Below are 6,070 nucleotides of genomic sequence, written 5' to 3'. Positions count from 1 at the left end.
GGGGACATCTCCTCTCCTGAACTCAATCACCATGTGCATATGGGACAGGGGATCACCTGTTTTATGAGATATATTGGAATTAGGTCAAAGGAAAGTCTGGCCTTGCAGTAGAAAAAATTGTGGACAAATAAGTAGGTGACAATTTGGAATTCTCATGAATCTTTCAAACAGATTTAAAAAGGGTTACCATTTGTTCAGATAGTTTCTGTAACCCAACAATCATCATTATTTACTAATGCAAACTTACATGCAAATAATATGCTTTATGGTGAAAATTTAAAAAAAATAAACAAACCACTTTTAATATCACAATTTTTTTAATTACATTTTTATCTGAGTAACTTTGTCCCAAATACAGGCAAGAAAGATTCATGATTTTTTTTTTTAATTTGTGCCTACAGCTCCCTGTGTGAACACTCCCCTTATGCATGCCCATGGCAAGTTGCAGATTTCTTAAGTACATGAGAAAAAAAAAGTGTTTTTACATGGATTAAAGATAAGAAATAGCTATAGTCATTATGCGTGTGTACATGGAGAATTTTCATATCTTGGAATGATTATGAAATCAGTTTAACTGGCCTGTTTTCTGTCTAGTTTTTTCATTGACCCTGGGGTTCAGAAGACCAGAACTGATGAGATTTCCTTGCAGAGATTTGCTCACAGGAAAGGGAAATTCTACCCTGAGAGGACACCTCCCTCCCTTGCCTTGAAAAGGGGGATGGTCTCTGTGGTCAGAGTCTGCCTGGATCTCCCACACAGCTTATAGCATTCTTAATGAATAATGAACGCTTTCTTTTCTCAGGTATGTGATTTACATATATATTCTTCATGTGTTGGCTAGCCTTTTAATTTCCATAATAGAATCTTTAGTGGGAGAAAAGTTTTTCATTGTAACAAAGATCTATTTATTACACTTATTAAAGTGGGTCCTGCTTTGGTGTTTCATTTCAACTCATCTCTACTCACAGAATATGGTCCCACTTCATTGCACATGGACTAAGAATACCCTCATGTGGACAAAAAATCACTAAAACTGGTAGAGAAATTGTGTTTGGAATCTCAAATATGATTGAAAACAATGGCCAGGAGACCAATATTCCCTGGCCTGAAGCTCTGACTCTAGTCAATGATGAATTCACTTGATTGGACTTTACATTCTGAGTCTCTCTATGGTGTGCAGCAACACAAACTGGACTATCCCCTGAGAGATTATGTCAGGTAAAGATCAGGCAGACACAGGTGGAACATCACAGGACTGGGTGAAGTTGCTAAGCAGAGATGACAAGGACATGGTCTGAGAGCTTCCTTCATGAGGATGGCAGAACCAAGGCTGCAGAGAGGCTGAGAGAGACATAAAGTGATGGACTAGAACTGACACTGAGGGTGTGAACCAACCAGTGAGAGCCCTTAATAGAGCTGTGTGTGCAGAAATAACATTGGAACAAAGGAGAGAGGACGGACCTGGTGAGTGAGAAGCCCTGGATGACATGGCACTCTCAGTGTGTCCAGGAGGAGGAATGGAGGACCACCCCTGAATGGGCAGTGGGGTTTTCAACCTTGTTCACTGGCACAGTGGCATATATGCCCTACTACTCAGGGGATGGCTGGGAACAGTGTGGCAGAGGTGACACTGTCTCCTAGTTGTCAGCCTGAGTCACACAGCCTACAAGACGCTCACATTTAACCAGATTTTTGTTCATCCACCCAAGACTTGGGGCAGGAAGAGTTCAATATACAGTCAGGATTTTACTTTCTGAGCAGGAGAGGAACATGAGGACAGGAACAATGAGGCCATTTTGCATCATTTGCAGTGTTCTCATTAATGACACACATGGGAGCATCTCTGGGTGATTTGGTATTTGCAACATTTGTGGTTTAGCTTTAAGTGGACTAACAAGCCAAATGATAGAAAGCTGTTGAAAAATTAGAAATAATATGAATTTATAATGTGTCACCTTTGACTCTGAAATCTGAAGATAAATTTATATCTGTGGCTCTCTGTTGTACTGTTAAGTTGGAGTGAGGTCAAGCCCCCTGTCCATTACTGCTTTCTGTCACTACCATCACCCCTGTGATGTCATTCCCATCACCTCTTAGGTCTCCTTACACTGTTACATTGTTTCTTGACTTGGGTGCCTGACTACCCTGTTTATCATCCATGCTGTGCTTTTGTGACTGTAGAGGATGTCATTTGGAGAAATAATCAGGTGGGACCACAGGAGGTTCCATTCCATCACAAGCCTTGAAACACACCATTTTTTGCTGCAAACCTGTCCTTTATGGCATCATCAGCTCTGTGAACTTTATGATTCAATAACGGGCATGGGGAAAACAGCATTTTCCAGTTCTATAGCCTCAGAACTGGCACCATGTTCTGAGATTTTTCTCAGCACTGAAACCACATCTGCTAGGACAGCTGTATTTGCTGTCACAGCCAGTTTAAGTTCAGAAAAAAAAAAATTACTGTTATCCTTCAATACCTGTTTCTCATGCACAAGCTAAAAATGTAATTGGGATGTTGTATGAACTCCCTGGATTTTTGAAGCCATTAATTTTTGCATTAGTTTTTCATTATTGTTTTCAGAACTGAGCCCAGTTCTATAGTAAGGTCTCTTTTCCTTGATTGCAATAGTTCCAGACAAAAATCTGTCACATGGAAAAGAGTGGGTTTGTTTAAAAAAAATAAATATAAATGTAAATATAAATGCACACACACATGCACACATAAACACACTTTCTGGATATTTGCTTAAACAATAAAAACAAGGACTGAGAAGAGGTGCTTGCACTGCCTTGTCAATTGCAGCATTATACACTGAAGTCAATGCATAAAAATCCACCTCAGTGTCCATCAGTGGGTGAATGGATAAACATGTTCTATGTACTTATGGTAGAATATCACTCAGCCTTAAAACAGAGGAAATCCTGCCATTAATCATAATGTGGTTTAAACTAGATGAAATTATGCTCTGTGAAATAAAGCTGCAATGGAAAAAAAATATTGTGCGATTCAATTTATACTATGATCTTAAATTAGATGTTATTTCCAGCAGCATGTAAAGGCACTTGTGGCCTGGGTGTGGTGAAAGGTAACTACAGGAGATGGGAGGTCAGTGGATTTTATGCTGCTCTGGAGTTCTGTGCCAGAGGGAGAGCCAAACAATGAGGCCCCTAGAGAAGACAGCTGCTGTCAGGACCATTCAGAAATGGTGATGGGTGCTGTACTTTTGCAGGAGTGTGGAGATGTTTGGTTCTGTGCATGAAGAACCATCCCTGAGGGCCCAGCCAAGAATGAGGGAGACATCAGTCTGTGTGGAGCACAGGGTTCCTTCTGGAAAAGAAGTTAAAGGGACAGACGGCCCAGCCAGCCACTGCCATTCATTGATTACAGAGTTAAACCATCATTCAAAGAGCCTTTCCTCCCTAGGGATGGTAGATCAAACCTGATAAAAAAATGGTCACCCAGAGTACTTCAACCTTATTTGCACCATCAACACCTGTGGCTCTATGGCCATATGACATAGTTCTAGTCAGGAATACAAGAGACTGGTTCACCCCTGGTTCATCAGAGGTAAATTTCAGGATCTTCCTCTCTTTTATCTTTCATTCATTTTCATGTCTTCATTTGATCGGTGGAAATGCTGTCACCTCGTCCAAATGAGATGGGTATCACGTAGGTATGAGGTCACATGTTGTGGAGATCAGTGTGTAGAATTGGGAAGAGATACTCCCAGGTACACGGATGGTCAGATTAAGCGAGTCTGGAGCCAACACTTCAGGTTTCTTGCTCTTATCATTTTGCTTTTCCTTCTTCTGTAGCAAGTTCAAGTTTTCTTATGTCACTTACTTTAGAAATAGTCTTACACGGTCATCTAGTCATTAATATATTGGGTTGGCCAAAACATTGATCTGTTTTTTCCATATTGTGGCTCTAGTAGCCCTTATTTTGCTTTAACTTTATTTAAAACAACATCGTTTAATTGTATGATGATAGCTGTCACATAAGTGTGCATTTAAGAAACTTATCAGAACTGCTGAATATTTATGCAGACATTTTAAAATTAAATATGAAATAATATACAACATTTTGTCATATAATATTTCATTATTTCAAAAAAATAAAAATGGTTGAAACACATACACAAAACACTTATGCAGTGGATAGAGGAGTTTTGTTTTGTTTTGTTTTTTTTCCATGAGTGATCAAATGTGTTAAATGTTGTTTGTGATGTTTCATGCTGGTGTTTTCTCTCTGGATGATCCTCCGTAGCTGGGTAGACTTGTTGAAGTTGACAGCGATCAAATTGACACATTAATGGAGAACAATCAATATTATACCATGCAGGTTAAAATCAACGTAGTCAAAATATACAAGTCAATAAAGGAATTGGTGAAAATGAAAAATGACTTATTGGCCAGCACACTGCTTTGAAAATTATTCATTCTTTTTATTCAGCCATAAAAAAGGAACTCATTCCATTTGTGACAATGCAGTTGGACCTAGAGGTTATTATGCTTAGTGAAATGATTCAGAGAGAGGTACACACATATAATGTGATCTCACTTATATTTGGAATATGAAGAACAAAATAAGTAAAGAAAGAAACAGAATAGAAAGACACATAGACTCCACAAATAGACTGGGAATATCTAGGTGGGAGAAGAGTTGGAGGCATGGGAGAAAAGGTAAAGAGATTAAAAATTAGAAATTAAAAGTTCTAATTTAACACAGGTATGTATACATAAGTAAAGCACAACCAATAAAGTCAATAATAATGTAAAAACTATGTGGTGTTAGGTAGGTACTAGATATATTGGGCCATCACAACACCAATTGCATGAATGTCTGAACACTTGACTGTAGGCTAAAAGTTCATTTAAAATAATATATAAAATGTCGAGAAGAATTGAAATGAAGAAAAATTAAAATGTCCCAAATTCCAGGGAGGCCTAAGTAAATGTGTGAGGCAGAGTGCAACAGGCAGGAGCCATGGCTAAACTCCAGGACAGTGCTCACACATTTCATATTTATTGGTAAAATTCAAAACATCCTGTAGGTATATTAGCAACTCACATTAAGCGCCTTTACCTAGTATTATTTGCCTGTGGTTAACACCCCAGAAGGCAAAGTGGGGCTGGTAACCAGGATTTACTACAAAAATCTGAATTGCTGATGGTCCTTTCCTGTTTCTCCCAGAGTTTTCAACTCTGTACATGATAAACATTCCATGTACCCTTGGGGTAGGTGTGTTTGTTGTGATCCTGGACATCCACACAACGCCTTTGTGGGGCAACTACAGTGTTGAGCAGAGCCTCTTGTTAGATTCAGCTGATGCATGCCAGAAAGATGGAGGTATTATTGGAATTGGGAACAGGAGTGTCTACAAGAGGCTCTGCCTTTTGTCCACATGAAAATGATGTCTTTCTTTTCAACAGGCTTTTTTAACTCAGGGAGTCATAATTGAGCACAGAATTAGGAATCTAGACAGGTCCCCTGAGAAAAACTGTTACAGGAAGTGGAAATCTCACAAAAAAACAAGCCCATATCTCCAAGGGCACCTGTCCTGGGGTGGTCCTTGTGTTCAGGAATGGCTCCTTCTGGTCACAGTCCATCCTGCAGGGAAGTCGGTGTCTGGGCCTGTGCTGACTTCCCTTCACTGTGTCTCTCACACAGAAATACACTGCTGCCCTTGGCTCTCAGGCTGTTCAGTGTTAAATAAACTTGGCTCTTGCAGGAGTCCCTGGTGTTCCTGAGTCAGGATTTCAGTGTTGACTTGCACTCTGTACTTCCAAATCCCCATATAGTACTGACCCACTCCAGCCCCTTCCCTTAAGGCTAACAGTCCCAGTGCACATGATAGTTCATTAAAGAGAATCCAGACACAGCACAGGTGAGGGAGAGAATCCATGAAGGCTTCACCAGACCTGGGCCTGACCCCTGCAGCTGCACATGGGGGAGGACACCTGCAGACAGGGAGCATCTGTCCCTGTCAGTCACTTGCAGTTGCCACTATCCCATAGACCCATGCCTGACATCTGAGTCACTCACCCTGTGGGGTTGTCCCCAGGC

Source organism: Pteronotus mesoamericanus, unplaced genomic scaffold, assembly GCF_021234165.1.
Source record: "Pteronotus mesoamericanus isolate MK-2021 breed Mesoamerican mustached bat unplaced genomic scaffold, CSHL_Meso_final contig_238, whole genome shotgun sequence".
Lineage (NCBI taxonomy): Eukaryota > Metazoa > Chordata > Mammalia > Chiroptera > Mormoopidae > Pteronotus > Pteronotus mesoamericanus.
This window is presented reverse-complemented; position numbering follows the sequence as displayed.